Consider the following 24,309-nt stretch of genomic DNA (forward strand, 5'->3'; position numbering starts at 1 on the left):
AGAGCTCCAGATTGCCTCTCTGCACTTTCCATTCTAGCTTTCTCCAGTCACTCTGACGCGCCCTCATGAAAAAGAACAAAGGCTTTGAAGTCTGACTCTTAGGTTCAAAGCCTGGCTCTCCCACTTTCAGCCACGTGGCTACAGGCAAATCCCTTAAACTCTCTCGGCCTCGATTTTCTCATCCATTCAATGGAGCTGCCGCAGCTCAAGCAGAGCTCTTGCAGAGATGAAAGGGGATGAAGGGACACAGCAGCTGGTCTGGAGACACATGTCCGGTTCCTCCCCTGGCCTTCCCGGCCTGAGTCAGGTCCCCTCCCTGCTAGAATCTTAGATGCTGAGTCATCATCTTGGCTTCCTCTCTGAGGCACAGGGGCCTTGAGTCACCCCTTGGATGGGATTCTCTGGAGTTGCGTCCCAAGGAAGAACTGCAGCTTCAGGCCATCAGAAAAACACAATGGTATCTTTCTTCCCCATACACACTGAGGCCAGCTCAGGCCAGGAGGTTCCAGCGCACCCCCAACCTGCTGTCCAATCTGGAGGTGGCAGCCCAAATCCAGTCAACTACAACTCAACAGGGTCACAGCCCTTTCTTGCTAGACTGACTCTGCTCATCTCTCAAAAACACCTAATTTACACTAAAAAAGAGAAGAGAAGAGGAGAGGAGAGGAGAGGAGAGAGGGAGGGAAGGAGGGAGGGAGGAAGGAAGGAAGAAAGAAAGAAAGAAAGAAGCACCTACATTCTGTCTGGAAAGTTTCCTCACCAGAAACTCAGTGAAGATCCAATTTATCTTTGCCCCTCTGACAGCAGACGGGCAAAAATCATCAAGACCAAGAACCCCTTCCACCACCTTCAATCCCAACCAGCAGAGACTGGGAGAGAAGTCTAGAGAGCCTAGCTCCAGTGCCAGCTCGGCCTCGGCAAGTTGCTCCTGCCTCTGGGCCTCAGTTTCCATCTGTAAAATGGGAAGAAGTTCGACCAGGAACTTATGTGAGTTTTTAATTCCATTCCAAATTATCAAACCAATGGTTAGCAATCCTGGATGTCCTTGTCACTCCAGGAGAACTCCCTCTCAGGGGAGGAGACCTTAGCAGAGGCTCAAAGGTCTCCCCGGAAAGACCAATCAAAGGCCACCACCCAAATGGTCAACTGCCTCCTTGGGACTCTCCCTGCACAGTTACAGGGAAATGGGGCAGAAGGGAAGGAGCCATTCAACTCATTCAATGGATGTATTTGAACTCCTTCCAAGGGCAGGGTCTGGGCCAGGTGCCAGGTTACAGGGCAAGGCAGGCAAATCTTTCCTCCTCACCCTCTGGTGAGACAGGGTCCCACAAAGCTAAGAAGTCCCAATCAGAGGACATCCCAGGTCTTGCTCCTTACACCAGAGCACTGTCCCTTTGGAGGTTTCCCATCACTTCCTGAGCACCTCTACCTCCTCCTACCCCCCGACTCCACCCTGTGCCACCCGGCACTCAGCCCCACCCAGGCCTGGGGTTTGCGCCTGCACCCGCATTTCTCCCCCTGGGTGCTGAGCCCCTTGAAGGCCAGCGCTGGCGTCTGCACTCTCTGGACCTTGCTTATTTCAATTCACATTTGTGAAACTCAGTAAAGACTCCAGAACTTCTGTACAGGAGAAGGCTAGGCTGGAAGGTTTGCCTTGAAATTTCATTTTCATAGCAAGAACCAGTTTGTCTTCAGATATTTTGTTCATTTGAAGTGGTTTAGGAGAAGGTCAAGTTGGATATGAGGAGGAGACTCAAGCCCTCCCTGTGGCCACTGGCTGAACTCTCTTTGAATCTTCCTTCTTGCCCAGTCACTTAAAGGAACCCAAGACAGTGAAGTGCCCAGGACACCTGTGAAGAGTTGGTCTTTGGCACAAAGTAACCGGGCGCCCTCCCCCACCAGCTGCCAGGCACCTCGCCCTTGCAAGTCACAGAAGCTGCTGCCCCTGACCCACAGGGATGTCTGACAGCAGAGGCCACAGACAGGAGAGTGGGGGAGGTGGTGGGAGGTAACGAAAGGATCCACTAAATCCCAGCTTTAGTCACTAATTTGACAGAGGTGGTGACAGCGCGTTTCCCGCGAGTCCACCACATTCCACACGCCCTGCCCGAGGCTGAATCAGAGACCACGGCGGATCTCCCAGGAAAGTCCGAGCAATTCCAGCTGTTCCTCCCCCAGGAGTGCACGAGAGGCAGGCCCCTGAGGCAGGGGAGAGAAGGAAAGCAGGGGAGGTGGGCGGAGGCGAAAATGACGCCACTCACAGCCCAGCCCGCGCAGGGCCGTCGGATGCCCAGACGACCCCGCTGGCCCAGGCCCCCCTCATCCGCGCCGCCACAGCGCCAACCGCGGGCCACCTCGGGGGGCGCACCCTGCCCAACCACGCTTGCAGACACTCGCTCCCGCGCGTATCGTACGCGCTGTGACACACCTCCGACCCTCCCCCAACACACACACCCCACACCCCAAATCCCACGCCGGCTTCGAGGCTGAATCGGCCCCCGCCCCTCAGAGGCATAACTGGGCTCAGTCTGGGAATCAGACACACCCACGCCCGCTTCTCCAGCCTCAGCTCCAGCGCCGCTCACCTCTACTCACCTCCTTTCTATATACACGCGCACTCAATCCCTTCTTCCCCAGACACCCCACTCCAAGGATACACCCCCCCACCCCTCCCCCCCCACAAAACACACACACACTCCTAGTCCCTCCTCCAGCTCTCACTTGCAGCGCGCTCCCCGGGCCGCGGCACCAGCTGTGACTCCGGGAGGGCGTTGGGAAGCGCGATCAAGGTGCTCCCGGGCTGGCCCTCCACCCCTCCTCTACGCCAGGATCCCACTTCCCCAGCTAGAGGAAAGGTGAGCGGGGACCTGTCTTTCTTTCCTCTTCTTCCCTAATCGAAACCCCCCTACTCCAGCGGTGCCCGCGCCGCAAAGCCCCCTCCTAGCGCTCGCGCCACGGAGCCGCCACGCACTTGCAGCTCCGTGGGGCCACACAGGGCGGTCCAGGAGCTGCAGCAGCACCTACGGCGACTCCTCTCTGCCCGGCGAGAAGAGGGCATCGGACTTACCTAAGATACAAGGAGAAGGGCAGCGGAAGCCGGAGCTAGGCTGGCGGCGCGGCGCCCGGCGGGAGCGGAGGAGAGAGGCGAGGACCGGCGTGCGCTGCGCAGCTGAAGCGGGGTGCCGGGCGAGGTTTGTTTATGCCCAGGAGGAGCGCGCCTTTATAGGCGCCGCGGCCCCGCCCCCCCGCCTCGCCCCTCCCCGACCCTCCCGGGCTCTGCACGCAGCCCGGACACACCCCTTGCCCGCCCCCTCCTCCCGGGCGCTCCTCTCGCTCTCGCAGGCGCGCCTGGCCCAGCTGGGGCTGCGCGCGGCGGGAGCCCGCCGGAGCCGCCGCCTGTTGCGCAAGCCTTTGTAGGGGCGCGGCGGGGAGGGGCCTCCCGACCCGGGCTACGGGTCTCCTCTGCTGTCCCCTCGCTCGCTGGGAAGGCTGGGGTTTCTGCGTGTGCGACGGGCGTTTGTGCACAGGGGATGCATTTGTGTGCCTGTGCGTGTGCATGTGCGCGCTCATGTGTGGGCATGTGGACTTGTGTCTCTGTGACCGAGTGGCCCCCATCTCCGTCCCGGAGTTTCTTCTTCCGAGTCCCATCGCGCCACGCCCTGACATCCCTTATGGGCGACACCCCCACTTCCTCCAGGTCTCGCTGTCTTAGCTCCCAAGCCCCACTGAGCGGCCTTCCTGCGGCTGCCTCCTTCGCTTCCCCGCGACCAGCTCGCTGCGTTCTCACTCCACGCCGCTTCCTTGTTGCATCAGCTCTCCGCTGAAATCCTCGCTCCCGTTTAATCTAGTCCGTCCATCTTGCTCACCCCATCTAAAGCCTTGACGCCCCCTCTTCCCCTCCCCCTCCCCAGTTCTAAGCCCACCCGTCTCCACCCCCCCCCAAGTCCTTCTCCCCACCCCCAGGAGCCTGGCTGGGAGGATTCTCACCCCTCCACTCCTGGTTCCCAAAATTTATGCCAAGCATTCTTTCCAACCTTAGCTGTCTTCTCTGCTGTCTTATTTTTGTTAAACGATTGCCTCCGTGTTCTCCACCCGCACTGCATATTAGCATCCCTAGCGGAACTTTTTTTAAAAAGGTGCATACTGGGGATCCACCCCAGGACAGTTTAATCAAAAACTCAGGGAGTGCAGACCAGGTATTGGGGTGTTTTAAAAGCTCCCCAGGTGGTTCTATTGCTCAGCCTGGGTGAGAACCACTGCACTGAAGGAACGTCATTTCTAAAGACCCTGTCATTGTCCCCAGGTCTGCTGCCCAGCTTTGTATTTGCAGGCTCACGTGCCCGTCCCCTGCCCTCCTTCTTCTGAGGGATTATAAATCTCTTCCCTCCACCAGACTGTGCTTTGCTCCAGGCAGGGGACCTGGCTCTGCTCTGTGCATCTCGTTTGCCTCCATAGGCCCCAACATTTACTTATTCTGGCATTCCACAAATATTTATTGAGCCGCTGCTATGAACCAGGTCCTGTGCTCAACCCCTGGGAAAAGGATTGAAAAGGCAAAGTCCTTTCCCTGAAGGCCTAGCATAGGAGCCTAAGTCTCAGTCTCCTCATCCACACAAGATGGTTCAACTGAGCTCATTCACTGGGTAACTGGATTAAGCACCTACTGTGTCCAGGCACCACGCTAGACATGGGGATGTGGTAATGCACACAAAGTGTGACTCTTCTGGAGCCACCCTGTTGTCCGAAATATAAGTCCCTCCAAAACTCACATACATCTGTTTTCCCTTACTTCCCCTTTTGGCTTTCAACTAACATCTATTGAGCACCTATGGTTTGCTACCTGCCAAAGATAGAGAGTCAAGTTGAAAAGTGTGGAGGAGGCTGCCTGCTCCTTCAGTAACAAATGCAAACCCTAGTGTGGGGGCTGGAGAAGGGCATTTTGCCAGAGGAGGCCATTTCCTGCCCCTTTGAGGAAGGCTTTGGGGCAGAGCACACAGAGTGGCTCAAACCTGCAGCCAGAGGCCCCAAAGTTGCCCTGGGGGAGGCTGGACTTGTGTTTAGGAACCCTACCCTTCCAGACGACAATGGGCAGAGAACAAGTTAGGGGACAGAGGAAGGAAGGTGTTAGAGGCATAGAGAGGAGAAAAGAAGAATTGAAACAGTGGAGTAGAATTTTCTGAGAGCAGTGGTGTTCTAAAACCAGAGTGAAAGGAGATCCTTGCAGATTCCAAATCAGCCTGGAAAATTTGGAGGAAGGTGCCATGTTGATCTCACACTCCCTCTCTCCTCGGTCCGGCACAGCCAGGCTTTCCTCCAGTGTTGCAACGTATTGTTTCTTCTTCCACTGAGCACCGGATGAAGCGGTTTTCTTGCAGCTGAGATGGCCATGCTGTAGGAAAGATTGACTTAGGTGGCTCTCTGGATGCACACATGGGTAGAAGATGCTCATCTTATGGAATGGCCCCCTGGGAACTAAGAGCTGCCGACACTTCCACATCCCCCACCGAGGCCAGCTGAGGCAGCAGAAGCTCTTGGCGCCAAATGTGGGTGCAGTTGCATTCCGCTGTTTAAATGACTTCTCTTTCTCGCTGGTCAGCAATAGAATTAGATGGCCTGGTAAATGCACGTGTGCTGCAAATCCATCACAGGATGAGACTGGATTTTCTAGACTAATATCCCCTGGAAATTTCTACTTATCAACAGGTTAAATTTTATCATAAAATATTCTAACTAAAGAACCATAGGGATCTCTATTCCTAACTCTCTTTCTTGGAATTCGTGGGTTCTCAGGATTTAGTGAGACCCAGGAGAAAGCTGGAGTTCAGAGGAAGAACCCCTGATTTCAACACTGAGGAGCTGTGGTACCTTGAGCAGTTACCCCGCCTTTCTGCGCGTCCATCTCCTCCACATGCGCATGGAAGAAATGGGTGAGAGGAGCCATCAGACCTTCTGACCACAATTTATGAGCCCACTGTTCAGTCCTATATTCTTCTTCCTCCTGTTGAGAAAGTGTCCCTGAAAAGCCAGCATCTTCCAGCTCCAGCACTAGGCTCCCTATCAATCCCCTCCCGCCCCCAGCATCCATCTCTCCCTCTCTTCTGGATCCTCCTAATCAACAAGTACATTCATGCAATCAATGATCCATCCCAAACAATCCTCTCTTATCCCAAGTCCTCCTCCATTCATCTCACCCTTCCTCCCCAAACTTCTCTAAATATGTGTCTATATGCATAGTCTTCACTTCCTCATCCCCCCTGCCTTTTACTTCTTAGTGTTTAATTTATCAACTTCCTCATCGACCTGGCGAAATAATTCTACAAAGCTTGTTAGGGAAAACGATAGCCTTCACCCGCCATCCACCCACTTCCCCTCCTCAGAGGCCACTACTTTCATCTCTTTCACACCATTTGTATCTCCTCTCTGCCACTCACCAGCTCTATGCCCCTGGGCAAGCTCTGTAATTCCTGCCTCAGCCTCCTCATCTCTAATCTACACGTCACAGAGTTAACTTCTAAGGTCTAGGGTTGTCGTGAGAAATATAGGAGTTAATACATGTAAATTGCCTAGAACAGTGCCTGCACATAGAAAGCTCTCTGTCAAATGTTAGCCACCACCGCCACCACCATCATCATCATCATCGCATCCCATCTCTCCTGGCATCTTGCATCATACCTGATTCATATAGAAATGCAGTAAATATTGGTTGAATAAGTGAGTGAATGCAAGCATTTCTCTCTGAACTCTCCTTGCTTTGTGCAGCCTCACTTGGAGTTTGTTGGGAGAGGGGACGTTCCTCTTGCTTCAGGAGCCCAAGTGGAAGGACCTCCACCTGTGGACCTAGGTACGTTCTCCCAGTCCTCTGATGGCATGCCCGATCTATAATATCCAGATGTGAGCAATGGGAAAAAACTGCAAAAGGAAGACAATTCAAAGGAGGTTAGATGTGAGCCTGTGCCCAGGCTGCATAATGAATCCTTTACGTCGAACATCAATGAAGAGTTATCCAGCTGTCGGCCCACTGAAAATCAGTTTCTCTTTGCTCCTGGCTTGTAATAGTTTGTCAGGACTGCTGTAACAAATTAGCACAAACTGGGTGGCTTCAAACAACAGAAATGTTTTGTCTCATAGCTCTGGAGGCCAGAAGTCCAAAATCAAAGTGTGAGCAGAGCCGTGCTCCCTCTGAAGGCTCCAGGGGAGGATCCTTCCTCGCCTCTTCCAGCTCCTGGTGGTTGCTGGCAATGCTTGGTGCTCCTTGGCTTACAGCCACATCACTCCGATCTCTGCCTCTATCATCACATGGCCTTCTGCTCTTATGCCTGTCTCTGACTCTCTTCTCTTCTTAAAAGGATACCAGTCATATTGGATTAAGGGCCCATCCCAAGACAGTATGACCTCGTCTTAACCTAACTAATTACATCTGCAAAGACTCTGTTTCCAAATAAGGTCACATTCTGAGGTTCTGGGTGGAAGTGAACTTTGGGGCAACAGGATTCAACCCAGTATGTGGTCAATATGTGTTTAGCAAGTATTTGTAGCACATTTGCAGAGAGACCCACTTACTGGCCTCCTCGAGGCAGCCCTGATGACACTGCTCTCGGATGATCCCACAGTGGCTCTTGCCCAGTTTCCCAACAGCTGCCCCACTTGTGTCATCTGCCCCCTCCAATTCCCTTCATCCCATACTTGGCTGCCATCTTAAACAACCTACATCATAGGGCCCACCTACTTAGACCTTCTACTGTTCCGGTGGATTGCCAAGTTCACCACTCCCTTCCGGAGTGGCAATGGAGATGTACCTCCACATGTCCAGACTCTTCTCTCCCTCCTCCAGGCACTGGGCTAACACTGCTTTCCCTTGAATATATCCTCTGAAGCTTTGACCTCTGAACCTTTGACTAAGCTGTTTTCTCCTTCTAGAAAGCTCTCCCACACCTCCTTTACCTTCGGAGATTTCACTCATCTGGGGAAAACACTAGGGTCTTCACCACCCATTCCAACTCCCCTACTTCCCGCCCCCCCTCTAAAATCAGGCATCGCAGCGTGACTGACATTGTCAATGAAAGAGGAGTGGAAGTGACCTGTGTCACTTCTGGATGGGAACTTTAATAGCCAGCATGCGAGTCCCCTGGTCTCTTTACTCCTGCCACGGCTACTAGCAACACTCCAGATAGTGGAGGCTCCATCCTTTGGGGCCTGGAGGGAGGAAACACAGAGCAGAGCCCTCGGCTGACCCAAAATGGACACGTGACATGGGGAAGAAATAAACCCCGTTACCATGTGCCACGAGGATTCTGAGGAGGTTTGTCACCGCAGCCCATCCTGACTGGTCACCATCCCCCAAGGCCATGGCAAATGTCAGCTCCTCCAACAAAGCTCTCGTTTTCTTCTCCAACTAGATCATTTATTTTTAAGTTCAATACATATTTGTTGAGCATTTACAATCCACCAGGCACTGTGTGAGGTGCTAGGAATAAAAGGATGAATAAAAAAATGGCATGACTATATGATTGCAATTGTTGCAAGTGTTCTAATGTAAGAATACAGGGTCTTAGAAGCTTATATGACCCAGGATCTCACCTACTCTGGAAGGTCGGGAAAAGCCCTCCTGAAAAAAGGGATATTTGAAGCAGGCAGCCATTAGATTAAGCATGGATGGTATGACCTCACCACCTTCTGACCCCTGGACTGTTGTGTGTTTTCCTTTCTTTTTATTAGTTAGAACTCTTTAGTGTATATGTAGCATAAATGTAATTTCAAATGGCTTAAGCAATAAAAGGTGGGGCGTACTTACAGGATCCTGTAGCAGTGAAGTCCAGAGGAGAATTCGCTTCAGGCATGGCTGGATCCAAGGCCTGATGTCACTAGATCTCTGTCTCTCTAGCTCTCAGGATCTCCCAGATCAGCTTTACTCCATGTTGGCTTTGTTCTCAGGCAGGTCCTTTCTAGATTAAATCGGAAGGCTGTCAGGTAATTTTAGGTCAGTTAGTTAGAGAAGTCCTCATCCCTGAGGAGGGCAGAGCCCTGAGAAATTTCTGTCCTTTTCTCTGAAAGGCCGTGAGAGCTTTGAGGAGCCTGCATGTGTGCTGGGCAGCCACTCATGGTGAAATCACTGGCCCTTCACTCACGCCCCCCTTCCTGGCTTGACGTTCTACCTCCACAACCGCCTCCCACTGCACCGTCCAGCCAGACCTGCCTGCCTGCCTGCCCTGCCCAGTCACGCTGGGCCCCTTCACACTCGCATGCATTTGTCTGTGCCTCTGCAAACAGGGGCAGCAGCACCTCAATCTTGGGAACACACTATCTTGCACAGGGCAGGCAAGGGTTAAGTAATGTGTACTAATTGAATGGAAGGAAGCAGGGACAGAGGGAGGAAGGGAAGAAAGGAAGAAGATTTGAACTTATGAACAGACAATCAGCTTAAAACTATCGTTACTCATCCAGGTTTAGGAGACAGGCCGGTTCTTTGGTATTTCCTAAACTTTAATCTGCTCCTTTTGCCTCTGAGGCTGCATTTATCTTATCGACGGAGGTCTCACTGACATTCTGAGCAGGCAACTAGATTGTCTTATTTGGTGGAGAAGTTAGACCTGAGCCTGGGTAGATCACCCCCTGGCTCCTGGCTGACAGTTCCCTGGCCACCATCACCTGGGACCTGGCTCAAGAAATGCATAAGGATTTTGTAGGAACCATGAAATTCACTTCCCAACCAGATCACAGAAGGAGCATCACATGCCTTTGCATTCCTTGTGTTAAATTAAATCTCAGTTGGCCTGCCCTTCGCTGGACCTGGTGGTTAATCCATCTTGGTCAATAAATTATCGTGCCCAGTGTTATTACAATTAGGAAGACAAGTGTACTGCCTTTTTTTTTTCCCCCACTCAAATGCTTTCTGAAGCTAAACCTAAATGACTCTTAGGTTCACCCCTTGCTAGGAGCCCCCTAAACCACAGATCAGCCACAGCACTGATTCTGCAGGGGCCTGTTGCTCTCTCTTTCTGGACAGAGACTGATATTTTCACCCCAGCCAGGAATTCTAGCAATGTATGGATCAAATTCAAAAGAAAGGGGCTCTGCAACCCCCTCCCCCCGAATTGGGGGAACACAGTGCAAACATTTCACCCTGCGGGCTGCAAGGAATCAGACGACAGACATATATGTACAGGGGAGGGAGGGCTGGAGCAGAAGTTAATGATATTTTCAAGGTACAAGAAGACCAAGGCCTAGCTGCCCTGTTCCCAAGCCGAGGAGGGAGAGATGTGAAGGGGAAACCAACAAGCCCTTACTTACAACCTGACCAGCTTAAACAGCTCACCTGAGCACGGGGACAGGTTTGTACCTAACACTCGTTCTTATAAGTGCAGACCACGAGGACTTTTCAGAGGGAAGTCCCACCTGTTCTGTGCACAGTGTGGGTTCTTCTAGCCCCATTTCACAGATGAGGCAGCTGAGGCCCAGACATGGCTAATTCCATAAAGTAATCCAACTCTTGGCCCAGGCCTGGGAAGGTGGTTCCAGTGACTGGCAGACTGCATGGTTGCTGGACAGAGAGCTGGTAATATGAGCAGGCTGTTTCAGAGGAGGAGGAAGCACAGCCAGGGGTGTCAGGAGAAGACAAAACGTGGCTGCCACAGTGCCACCAGCCTGCCAAGTGGAGCAGGGGACAAAGCCCTCAGAGCCACATCTGGGGTGGGAGTGGATTCTGAGTCACACAGTCTCCCTAAATCAAGCAATCCCTAGTTTATGTCAAGTCGAAATGTGTATTTGTCCAGGTTGACAGAGTCTTTTCCTTTAGTTCGTGAGCATTCAGCATCAGAAGACCGTGGTTTAACCCTGAGCACAATACAAATTAGGAAATGCTATAGAAATGGTTGTTACTCTCATAATAAAAAAAAGTTTCAAAGGTAAGTGTTCCATGAAGAACTATTAGAAAATTCAGATTAAAAAAAGAAAAATCAGATAAGCACTAAATATATACATACAACCAAAAAAAAAATCACAAAAAATTTAAACCACTACCCAGTCATAATCTCTATTAATATTTTGGTGCTTGTCCTTCCAGACATTTTCTGTGGGTATGCATGTATGTATGTGCGTGTAAATATATATTAAAAATTCTATGATAGCATTTAACTGTAAATAGGTATTTTGATGACAGCATTTAAAAATGCTATCATAATATATTGCCTTTTTTATAGTCTGCTTTTGTGACGTAAACATACATGATGAACATCTTTGCATTTAAAAAAATCTGCTCACACATTTTTTTACTTTCTTATTATAAAATACAACCTGCATAAAAGAGAAGATGCATCAAATGTTAAGTGTACAGTGTAATGGAATAATTATAAAATGAACATCCAAGAATAGAGCACCTACCTGGGGCAAGACAGGGAACATGTCCTCCCCATGGAAGTTCTCCCTTCTACTACCACCACCATCCACGAGGCTAGGAGAAAGTTCCTAACAACGCCTAGTATATATTCCACTATGTGGAGGGACCACACTTCGTTTAACCTGTCTCAGGTGGCAGAACATTCCTGGCACTTCCAGTTTCCCGCTGGGTTGTATATCCCCACACCCATCTGTGTGCAATCTTCCAATAACTTTTTTGGGTAAAGTCATAGAGTGAAGTCCCTGGACCAAGAGGTGTACAGATCTTCCTCGACTTACAATGGGGTTACATCCTGATAAAATCATCATAAGTTGAAAATATTGTAAGTTGAAATGCAGTTAATACCCCTAACCTACCGAGCATCAGAGCTTAGCCTAGCCTACCTTAAATGTGCTCAGAACACTTACACTAGCCTACAGTTGGGCAAAATCACCTAACGCAAAGCTTATTTTATAGTAAAGTGTTGATTGTCTCATGTAATTTATTGAATACTGTGCTGAAAGTGAACAACAAAATGGTTGTATGGGTACAGAATTGTTGTACATGTATTGGTTGTTCACATTTGTGATCTCGGGGCTGGCTGAGAGATCTCGGGAGCTACAGGAGCTGCCACTGCCCAGCATCACTAGAGAGATCGGACAGCATATCACTAGCCCAAGAAAAGATCAAAATTCAAAATACAAAGTATGATTTTGAAAAATCGTAAGTCAAACCATCATAAATCAGAGACCATCTATACCTATTTGTAAGGCTTTTGATACATTGTTGCAAACTTCCTTCCAACAGGCAGTATGAGGGTTAGGTCCCACCAGTGGTGTGTGGGTGCATCCTGCCGCTGTGAATGTTTGCCCATCTGATAGGTGAAAACTGGTACTTCATGGTTGTCTCAACACATTTGCATGTTTTCGTTTGCTGGTGAGGCCGAATGATATCATTTCTTTTGTGTATTTATACACAAAAGAGGCCTCTGAGGATTAGCAGTGAGAGGTCCTGTTATTAAAACATATCTCAAGATCTTGTCCCATCTCTATGCTCATCTGTAAGAAAAAAATCCCCTCTCGCCCCTCCTCTCTCTTACCCCTCATCTGGAACCATTTTTTGCCTCTCGGACTTGAAGCCAAACCTGGTGTGGTTACTTCAGGCCAAGTCTTTGGCTCTGCTAACAAGGAGCTGTGGGAACCCGGCTGCCACGCCCTCTCTGAGCCTCGTGCTCCTCAGCTGATGACGTCTTAGCAAATGAAAGAATAATGAGAGCGGAAAAGAATTATGAACTCTATTTTTCCTAAATGATTACTTATTGAGCCCCTGTGATAAGCCAGGTACTGTATTAGACACTTCATGCATTTTATTTCTAGTTTTTACAACAACACTGCAAAGAAAGTAATATAATCCCTGTTTTACACACGGGAAACTGAGGCTCAGAGAGGTGAGGTGACTTGCCCAAGGTCCCACAGCTGGGAAGACTGACCAATCTGGCTGATTCCCAAGAACCTGTTCTCTCTGGAGACCCGGCACCATCAGCAACTCCATTCAGCGCACAGAATGACTACCGATACAAAATGGCGTCTGGGAAATATTGTACCTCGGTCTGGGAATTTTCTTGGAGAATCTTGCTCTTCTCGTGTAGTGGCACCGTTGCTGTCTGCCACGCACACACTTCCAGGATGACGCGAGGACTGCTTCTTGCTGGGAGAACTCGCCCATGACTCAGGGCCCGCTTTAGCCAACCTCCCAAGAAAGGGATGACACCCACCCCTCCTTTGCGCCCCTCCTTGTCTCTGCCCCCTGCCGTTGCCACCTTCCACGTCTCCTCCTCCTTTTTGAGTTCCCCCTGTTCCTCCCTGATAGAAACAGAATGTCTAACCTGAGGGCTCGTAGAAGGAAAGAATGCAGGGGAAGGGATCTCAAGTGTCTAGTTGTCCATATTTCATTTGTTTATTCACGCCAGGGTCTTTAGAAACCTCATCTCATGCAATTAACAGTCCTACTATGGACCGGCCCCATGGCTTAGTGGTTAAGTGTGTGCGCTCCGCTGCTGGTGGCCCGGGTTCAGATCCCAGGCGCGCACCGACGCACCGCTTCTCCGGCCATGCTGAGGCCGCGTCCCACATACAGCAACTAGAAGGATGTGCAACTATGACACACAACTATCTACTGGGGCTTTGGGGAAAAAAAAGGAGGAGGATTGGCAATAGATGTTAGCTCAGAGCCGGTCTTCCTCAGCAAAAAAGAGGAGGATTAGCACAGATGTTAGCTCAAGGCTGATCTTCCTCACAAAAAAAACAACAAAACAGTCCTACTACGAAGAAGGAGTTACTATGTCTCCATTTTGCAGATGGAGAAGCTGAGTCTCAGACAGGTGAAGTCGTGGACCCAGTGTTCATGGCTAATGAGAACAGCTAATACCTATGTAGCACAGAGGTGCTGGGGACCGTTGTAAACCATTTGCATGTAATAATCATAATCTTCATCACATCTCCAAGGCGAAGGGTACTATTTTTATCACCCCTACTTTACAAATGTAAACACCAAGGCAGAAAAAAAATTAAGCAATTTTCCCATGATGGCCCAGCTCGACCGTGGAGAAGCTGGGATTCAAATGCAAGCAGTCTGGCTCCCAAGCTCGTCCCTCACCACCGGGTCTGGATGGCCCCCACACCCACGTTCTGTCTCCTAAACCACTAAGTGCCTGCTGAAACCAAGGGGCTGCTCACACTTTGTTTTATGAACTGCTGGTGGGAGCCAACTCGCTCTCTCTCTAGTTGGAGGAGCCTGACAACCAAACCAGAGAGCACGCACCTGGCCCTAGGCAGGTCTTGTGACTCTGAATCCAGTCTTACTGCAATCCTAGCCTACACCACCTCTTCTGAAAGGGAAAAAGGGAGTCGCTGATGATGTCACCTCCTCCCTGACCGCCCCCAGGTTGGGGCAGTGGGGCTGCATTCTCTGAAGTAGAGCTAATGCGTTTAATCATTAAGTGAGTAGCCGTGGGAGGCTTCCTGTGGCTGATTATTAATAGAAGTTGGAGAAGGTATGCATGTCCAGGGCCAGACCAGCGGTTTGGGAAGCCAGGCTGGCTTGGTCTTTTGATTTCCGGAGTCACCTGGATGATTCAGACTCTAGGCCGTCTCCCCTGACTCATTCCTGGCTGAGGGTTTGGCTTCTCACCTCTGGGACACCCCATTCCCAAGGCAAATTGCTATCTCGCCTCCCTCCTTACATTTACATCATCTGTTACCAGGCTGGCTGCAGGAACCAAAGCTTGTAGTCAATGTGACCTGGGTTTAAATCCTAGGAGACTTTGCCCAAACTATCTAAACTTTGAGAACCTCAGTTTCCTCGCCTTTAAAATGGGCATGATGACATCTAAGTCGTGGGAGGAGTGACAGAGATAATCACATAGCTGACGCTCAGCAAACTGCCACCTTTAGGATTAGTTACTCTGGGGCTGCCACACTGGAAGCTGGTTGCTGCAAGGCTGAACGGCCTCTGTCCCTTTGCACATGCTGTTCCTTTGCTATGAAAGTCTTTTCCAGGCCTTTCACCTTTTTCTCCACTTGACGAGTGACAGTTCTATGCGGAGGTATAATTTATTGCAAAGTTGAATAGTGTGGTTCTTCTTTTAATTTTTTCGGCAGAGCGCTAGGGAAGAAACCTGGCCACCTGAGCCTTCTCGACCCAGCAGCATTAGGGTTACTGAGCCCAAAGGGAGACACAGCCCTTGCTGGCTTCTGTTTTGCTAAAGCCTGAAGCAAAAAAGATTTTGTGCCAAGAATATCGTAAGGGAAGGAGAGAAGCTTGAAGGTGGAAAAGGAGGAGAAGCCTTGAGGAGGAGGAGGGGCCACGGTATCCTCCTCACCTGCCCTGTCCAGAGGGTTCTGGTGCCCAGGCAGCCCCCCTGCCCGGAAGGCAAGTTGGGATACCCAATGCCCAGCTACTCCACGACACGGCCCCGGACACTTCGCATGACATTGGTGTGGGGGAGCTGGGTGCCCCAGTCACGACTGAGGCTGAATTTCCCACAGAGCTGGCAAAATGGAGGCTGCAAGTCCGGTTTAATTCTATCGAAGGAAAATAAAGAAGTGGATATTTCTTGAGCATCTGAGTGTGTGGCCTGAGCACTCGACACACCGCACCTGCAGCGGGGCCCCCACATCCCTGTACGAGGTGGATCACCAGCAGGTAAAAGCCCCGGGAGAGAGCATGCCCTGAGGTCAAATGTGTCAGGAAATAGGGTGGATACAGGTCTGACAGGCGGTTCCCTCAATGCTAGACCTGCGCCGTCTAATGCAAGAGCCAGGAGCCACGTGTGGCTATTTTTAAATTGATTCCAATGAAATGAAATTAAAAATTAGCCACATTTCAAGTGCTCAGTAGCTCCATGTGACCCGTGGCGACTGTACTCGCGAGCAGATATTTCCATCATCAGGGAAGTTCTCTTGGGCAAGGCTGATCCAGGCTAATTAACACAGGACAGTCCCCCAGGGAGCATTTGGGAAACAAACTTTCTCCACTCCACTCAACAATTGGTGAAGACCTACATCCAAGTTTTTAGGGATAGCTTTAATGATTTCCGACAGTCAACATGGAAGACGAGGCTTAGCAAAAGCATGAGAGAACATTAAAATCTGTTTCTACCTCACCCACATAGGGATTTTGTGGCCACTTTGTTCTTTGAGACACGTCTTGGGTCCGTCCTTCTTAGGTCTTCCAGGATGCCACGTAGGGTGAGGTCTCCACGGCCCGTGCTTCCCCACAGTGCTCCTGAGGAAGGTTTCCTGGGTTGGCAACGTTACGTTGAAGCCTCATTTTCTGTTTGCAGGCCTGTCTCTTCTCTTTGGTTGCTAGCTCTTTGAGAAAAATCTCCCGGTCACCAGCGTGTCCCCGGCGCCCAGACCCTGGCTGGCACACAGTAGATGCTTAAATGTTGACGGGATGGATGGGTTTACCAGATGGCAGGCTGGCTTGGGGTTGCTGATTTTGCTCTCCAACATAACTGGGTTTAAACCTCATCATTTCCAGGAACTCTTTGCTGACTACAACCCCCAACTCTGGGCAGAATCACATGTATTTAAGAGCCAGACGGCTCTCTGTTGTGATCCAAGATTTCCCCATCGTTTCCTTTGGTTCACAGAACTGGCTGTGGTGTTATAAGTAGAAGAGCTGAGAGATCAGTTACGAGAAAATGGGAGGGAGGGACGGGGGGGTGTGTGTGGCTGAGACTCAACAAACAAAAGAGGAGGAAGATCGATGTGGGTGGGGCATTTGAGGTGGATAGAGCCTTCTGTCTGCCCAGGGAGGATGCAGAGCGCTGTTCTCTGGGGCGGCCCAGCTGGACCCGCGTCCCACCCACTTCTCTGACATCTTGCCCGCATGCTCAGTCACGTCCTCCTCGTCGGCCGCGTCCCCCACGCACACTGCGTCAGCCTCACAAGATGCAGGTAAACCTCTGGCTTGGGTCCAGGTGTGTCTGGCAGGCTCACCTGCTGAGCAGAGGTGACTGTGAGAGTCACCATCCCTCCTCCCCCTAAATAAAGAAATCCCCCGTTTTCTCACCTGGGCAGTCCCTTTGTCTTTAAGTGTTTCCAATTAGATGTTAGAGAGGTGTGCAATGAAACATAATTTTATGGCACTTTAGTCCTGCCTTCTTCCAAGAAACATGTGAAACAGCATCATTCATTCATCATTCATTCATTCACTCATTTGTCCAACACTGTTCCCTACTAAGAGCAAAGTATTCTGCTATTCCTCTGGATGTTAGAGGTCTGAGACTGGATGAGGAACCTCTGCCCTTGAGGTGTGGTGGGGCAGGTGGACGATAATAATCTTCATAATTACGGCTTACACTTATTGAGTGCCATTTCTGTGCCAGGCGCTGTTCTAAGTGCTTTTCATATTTGAAATCTGAGAGCATTCTTACGCGGGAGATACTGTCATAAACTCAATTTTATAAATGAGAAAAATGGGCACAGGGAGTTTAAATGAAAAAGTGTCACACAGCTTGTATTAGTCTGCTAGAGCCACCATAACAAAGTAACACAAACTGGGCAGCTTAAACAACAGAAATTTATTTTCTCAGTTCTGGAGGCTAGAAGTCCAAGACCAAGATGTCGGCAGGGTTGGTTTCTCCTGAGGCCTCTCTCCTTGGCTTGTAGATGGCTGTCCTCTCCCTGTGTCTGTGCATGGTCTCCCCTCTGTGCATGTCTGTGTCCCAATCTCCTCTTCTTATAAGAACATGGTCGTGTTGGATTAAGTCCCACCCTCATGGCTTCATTTTAACTTAATTACCTCTTTAAAGACTCTGTCTCCAAATTAAGTCACATTTTGATATCTGGGCGTTAAAACCTCAACATGTGAATTTTGGGGGACACAGTGGCAGAGCCAGGATTTGAATCCAGGCTGGCAGCTCCAGAGTCCACATGCTTGAGCCACGTGCGGCATCTCACAGAGAATTGCCAGAGTGGTTCACGGAGCCACAGAGATCCCCCAGCCCAAGGCTGGAGGATCCCCAGAACAGACGCCAGGAGAGGGCGAGAGGGAGTGATGTATGGCGTCCTCCAAGCCACCCTTCCCAGCTCTCCAAGCCCCGGGTACCCCACATTCCCTGGGAGTTCTCAGGCTCCAAAAGGACCTCCTGACACGGCCAGGGCATCTCCCTTGCCCTGGGGCAGAGCAACAGACAGACAAACAAAAGGAAAGATTCTCCTCTCCCCCAGACACCTTGCTGGGCGCTTTGCCATAGGACTTGTCCAATGCAAACAATGATCCTGCAAGTCAGCGATTGTTATCTCCAAGGGGAGAAAATGAAAGCCAGGTTCTTTACCGTCCTGCCTTTCCCCTACATCTCAGAGACACCTCGTCAGAGAATATTCTAACTGGGAGGTCTCTATCAGTTACAGGATCCAATACCCCTTTAGATGAAAACACTGAGGCTCAGAGAAGGGATGTGGTTTATTGAAGTTACAAAACCCGTTCAAGCCGGAGCTTGACACCCAACTGGACTGTTAGCTGGTGGGGGTGGGGACCATGTCTGTCTTAGTCACCCTGGATCCCCCGACGGAGAACCAAAGGAAGCCTTTGAACACAAACTAAGCCTTTTGTACATATACGCTTGAAGAATGAATGAATGAATAACAGTGACTAAATTAATTCCCAGCCCAAGCCCTTGTTTTAGCCCCATATCACTCAAGAAACAGTGGATTCTATCCACTCTCCTCTTCATCTTCCATAAGAGAATACCAGATTTTAACACAAAACCAGCCAAAATAAATATATTTCCCAGTTTCTCTCATATATGACTAAGTTTTGGGCAATACTAAGTTTTCATTAGAAGTAGTTGCAATCTAGGAAATATGCTTAAAGGAAGGAAGCAAGCACAAATTAGTTTACTTTCTCCGTAATGATGGGAAGAATAAAATGCAGTGGCTGGAGCTCCAGCAGCCACGGTGGACCATGAAGAGCCCTTAGGAATGAAATGTAACATAGAACAGCAAGAGAGAAGGAACTTGGGTTATTGATACCATGTGGCACTGTACCAGCCCTGGACAGCTCCTCTGGACATCTTGGACACGAGAGAGAAGTAAACTTTGATAATGCTTAAACTACTGTTATTTGGATTTTTTTTTTCTATTACCCATAATGGGACATAATCTTAAACTAATACAAGTCTCTAGGGGAGAAACCCATTTAACAGAGAGGACATACAGAGGATTAGGCAAGAATTCAGGCTATAGATTTAGATACACTTTCTGTTACTTTACCTTCTAGAGCCTCAGTTTCCTCATCTGTAAAATGGGTTGGTAATAGCATCTACCCCATGAGGTTGGTGTGTGGATTAAGTGAGCTCCATCATAGAAAGTACTTAGCACACAGCTCACTGTGAGGCCCAGGCAGTAGAATACCCCAGTAGAGATCCTGCCCTGAGCATCCAGGCCCCAGTGTGGGGACAGGGTTGGGATCAGCTTTTGTCAGATGATGGTGATGATGTGGCTGCTTCCCTTTCCCTTTCTGGTACAGGTGACCATGAGTCAGCCTGGCCTTCACTGTGGGGCAGCTCAGGACTCCTGGCTGACCCATCATCAGAGAGGGCAGACACCTGCCATGCAGGAGAAGGCGCTCGAACTCCCTTGACTTTCTGACCTTTGCCAGCTTGGAGAATTCTCTGGAAAGGTGGGTGGGCCTCTGTGGAGCTGGGCTGACTGTTCTTCCATGCTACAGGAATCAGAACAAGACAAGCTCTAACCACAAACCATGTGCCTCCAAATTAAACATTCTACCACTCTGTACCCCAAAGAGTGTCCAACACTTCAAGTTACAGGAACAAACAGCAATCTGACCCAGACGGGTTTAGTCTGGGGGCGAGGGCTTTGTTCTGCTCATCTCTGCTATTTAAACAGGCAGGAAACTCATTCAATCAACTTCCCAGCTCTGAGGCCTTGAGGAAGAAGCCATTTAAACTCTCTGAGCCTTAATTTTGTCACTTGTATGATGAGGATAGTGATACCAACCTCAAAAGGTTGCTGAGAAGAAGAGATAAAATAAGATTTCCTGGCAAATAGCAGGTACTTAATAAATATCCTCTGTTCCTTCCCTTCCCCCAGGGCCACGACAGTGGGACTCTAGAGGACTCATGCCAAGTAAACGCGATACACAGAATTTGTTTCAAGAGTGCAAATGGAGAAGGACAGGCATTTGTCCTGTGTAAGCTCCTGGCTACAGGTGAACCAGACGGGGTGGAGGGGCCAGGTGACAGCCCCTCCAGGTGCAGCAGGACCTTGCAGGAAAGCTCTACCCCCTGCCCTGACCCATACTACACCAAAGAGAAATGTGTCAGTGTTAATTAAAAGTCAAGTAACTCTGAAGCAGCAATCCATTTTAATGTTTATTTAAAAATTATTTTATACTTTAATTTCTAGGGGAATCTGCGAAATCCGGGTTAGCAAGATTGTAATGGGGCTTGGAGACCTGTCTAGAAGGGATAAATGGATTTCATCGCTCCTGTGTGGCGGTGGATGAGAAATGGCTGCCCGGAGCACACTGAGTTGAGAAGAATTCTCTGTGTTATATCAACTAGCGGTGTCTGCCCTCGGCAAAGAGCAGAAGTGTGACCATAAACACATGGTCAGGGTATTTACCATCCCGGAGCTTGTCCCTTCTTGTCATCTGGTTAAACCTAGTGAAGCTAGGTAATAGTTGGTAGTAGCTCAGAGAATGCCCCTTGAGGAAGGTCTCCTGCAGACAGAGTTGGCAGTGAGAGACGTGTTGATACATGGACCCGTGTTAAGTCACCCAGAACTGAGCATGGAAGACTAAGCACTTTACACACATTGTTTCCAATCCTCCCAACAAGATTGCAAGTTAGGCACAAGCATGCCCATTCTACAGATTGCAAAACTGAGTTTCTGAGAGCTTAAATGACTTGTCAGGAGTTACTCAACTGTTAAGCGGGAGAGCTGGAATCTTTCATTCAGCCACACTGTATTCTCAGGAAGCAAGGGAGTGGCCCATTGGACTAGACGATCGTGGAAGCTTTCTTTTTCCTCTGCCCTTGCTGAGTTATGCAGACAATCTCCTTGGCCTCCATTTGGCTTCCACTCTGGGACACAGCCTGGGCTTTCTCCACAGACAGCTGGGTGGTTCTTCCAGTGGTTGGGAAATGCCTGTTTGTCTCAGACAGGTCAGCTTAAGCCAGGAGCACGTTCTTCACGGACTCACCTTTAGAAACTCGTTTGTCTGCATGCAGAGGCAGGGCCAGATGCTGACTCAGGGCTGCCGGGATGGTCTGGAGTTGCTTATTCCAGCAAAACTGGGAGTGTTAAGAACTGAGTTCTTTCCACCAGCTCCTCGCCTGTGAGCCAAGAATGTGAGGGGCTGAAGCAGGCTCATCATGGGAGTGCAGGAGCCTTCTCTCCCTGTCACTTGCATGCCTTCTTCCTACTGCCTTTCCGCTAATTTTGCAAAGGTTTCCCTGTTAAGTAACTTTGAATCGGGCATACATTCTAATAGCTTAAAAACTGAGCAATATAAAAAGGTGCACATGAAAATTTCTTATTCCCACTCCTGTCTGCCATCCATTGAGTTCACCGCCCCCACCATAGTAACCACTTTTGTTACCTTTGTGTGTATTCTTCCTGAGTTTCCAACAGAAAACACACACATGAACATACATGCTTATTGCCCCACTTTTATTACCTGAAAGTTAGTACATTGTATACATCATCTTGCACCTCGCTAATCCAAGTAACAATATATCCCTCAACCTTTCCTTATAACACGAAAAGAATGTCCTTTATCTTTTTGACATTTCGTGTATTCCACTGAATGGATTACTAGATTATTTGATTAGTCTTCACTTGATAGATATTAGGTACATTTCCAACTTTTTACTATAAACAGTGTTGCAATAATATGTCACTTAGTAACTGAGCAAGTTTATCACTTGGATGAATTCCCAGAAGTGGAATTGCTGGTTCAAAAGGTATATGCTTTTATAACTTTGCTAGTATTGCCAAATTGCCCTCCATAAAGTTTGTACCAATTTCCTCTCTGACCAGCAATGAACCACTTTCCACCCAACCTCACCAACGGAATGTATTGTTAATGTTTAAATTTTTTTTGCCAGTCCGATAGGGGAAAAATGGTATCTTAGTATTATTTTAATGATCTCTTATGTTGTGTCAAGCTGTACATTTTTTTATATTTTTTAAAGCCATTTATGTGTTTGCGTATGAATTTTCTATTCATATCTTCTGCCCATTTTTGGGTTATTAGTCTTTTTCTTGTTTATTTTTGAGAGCTCTTTACTTATAGGAAGATTAAAAGCTTAGCATATAACATGAGTTGCAAATGTTTTGACCAGTTTGTTTTTTATCTTTTGATTTTGCTAAGGATTTTTATTTTGCTGTTAGAAATTTAATTTTTTAATATAGTAGCATTTATCAATTAATTATTTTATGAACATTGGATTTTAAATGATAATTAAACAGGGCTGTTTACTGTATATTTTCTTCTGGTACTTTTATGGTTTAACATTTTACATTTAGATATTTGATCCATTTTGAGTTTGTTGTAGCATATGAAGTAAGGTATACTCAGACTGATGCCCACTTGCCTTATTATCCTTTATACTTTGTTCTTCCCCTGCTAATCCAAGATGCCACCTTTATTGTATCCTATACTAAGTTACAGAATGTATTTGATTCTATTTATCAACTTTATCTCCTGTCCAACTGGACTGACTGTTTATGTATCAGTGCCACACTAATTTAATTAATAATAATTAAATTAATTATTGAGCTTCATAACATATTTTAATATCTGATAGGACTGGACCTCCTTCACTGCTCTTATTTTTTTCAGATTTTCCCTTGTTTATTTTCAGTACAAACTTTAGAATCACCTAGCCCAGTTCTCAAACTAAAACAAATACTTGGTATTTTTATTAAGGTTACCCTAAATTTAGAAACCGACCTAGAGAGACTCAGCATTGTTATGCTATTGAATTTTGCTAACCAAGATCAGATTATATCTTTTCATTTGTTCAAATCTACCTTTGCGTCTTTCAGTAGAGTTTTATAGTTTCCACCATGACAGGTCTCGCTTATGTCTTTTAAAGTTCATTCCAGACATTTTATCTTTTTATTGCTATTGCTAATGGGGTTTTTCTGCTGCTGTGTCTATTTTATGAATCAGGATCAGTCAGTCAGTAAAAAGAAATCCTGTTAAGCATTTCAGTCCGGGGGAATTTAATGCTATAGGAAATTAGTTTCAAAATTATTGGAAGCAATGAGGAGCAAAAGAGAAGGGGCATGACCTTGAAATCAAGAAGCTACTAACACCCCGGGGCTGGAGCGCATGAGCCCGCCCTTCTGTGCACCGAAGGTCCTGCACTGGCGTTGCTAGAGCCACTAAGGAGGTGCCGTGCAGAACTCCCCTGGAGTTCTTAGTTGCCCCACCGTGCTGCTCCTATAACAGGACAGCATCTGCCAGAGCAGTTTGCCCTCCCGCCCTAGGAACACTAACCTCCTGCCAATGCCTCTTTTTTTTTTTGATTATTTTATTGAATTCATATTGTTTTATACCATTGTGTAATTTCAGGCGTGCATTATTATATGTCAGTTTCTGTGCAGACTGCATCGTGCTCACCACCAATAGTCTAGTTTTTATCCATCACCATACATATGTGCCCCTTTACCCCTTTTAGCCACCCCCCCGACCCCCTTCTCCTCTGGTAACCACTAATCTGTTCTCTTTATCCATATGTTTATTTATCTTCCACATACGAGTGAAATCATATGGTGTTTGTCTTTCTCTGTCTGGCTTATTTCAGTTAACATATACCCTCGAGATCCATCCGTGTTGTTGCAAATGGAACAATTGTCTTTTTTATGGCTGAGTAGTATTCTACTGTGTATATATACCACATTTTCCTTATCCACGCTTATTTGCAGAACCTCCCAGGACATAAGCTGCCAAGGAAGCTTGGAAACTGTTGCTTTCAGTCTTCTAGCCCCCGAAGTTCAGAACAGAATATAGAAGGTAAGTGTGGGGCTAAGACATCAAACGTAAAAAAAAAAATGTGTATCTACTCACTGTACATAAGTATGTATAAAATTGTTTATTTTTATATTGATTTTTATCTGACTACTTGACTGAATTCTCATAATGTTTGTAGTAGTTTTTAATTTGAATGTCTTCATTTTCCATGTATACAATCATATTTTCTTCAGAGTCATGTCTTTCCAGTTTCTCTCTCTAAATTTCTTTTAGAAATTTTAATTGTTTAATTAATTGCCTAGCACCTCCAGTAAGATGTTAAATAAAATCGATGATAATGAATATCCTTGTCTTGTTTTTGCCTTTAATAAAATTACATCTAGGTTTCCTCATTAAGTATGATACAACTTTTGAGTAGAGTG

At 48.1% G+C, this 24,309-nt stretch overlaps 1 protein-coding gene across 2 annotated transcripts in view; it reads right to left on the minus strand.

Moving 5' to 3' along the window:
* The window catches only part of NDRG1 (N-myc downstream regulated 1), a 56,941-nt gene extending 53,761 nt beyond the window's left edge, over positions 1-3,180 (minus strand). For both annotated transcript variants that reach the window (XM_058564968.1, XM_058564969.1), the window contains exon 1: positions 3,068-3,180. The gene's annotated coding sequence lies outside the window, so the exon portion shown is untranslated. The remainder of the gene's footprint in view (positions 1-3,067) is intronic.
* Positions 3,181-24,309: the final 21,129 nt, after the last annotated feature.

Source organism: Diceros bicornis, chromosome 21 (genome assembly GCF_020826845.1).
Source record: "Diceros bicornis minor isolate mBicDic1 chromosome 21, mDicBic1.mat.cur, whole genome shotgun sequence".
NCBI classification, from domain to species: domain Eukaryota; kingdom Metazoa; phylum Chordata; class Mammalia; order Perissodactyla; family Rhinocerotidae; genus Diceros; species Diceros bicornis.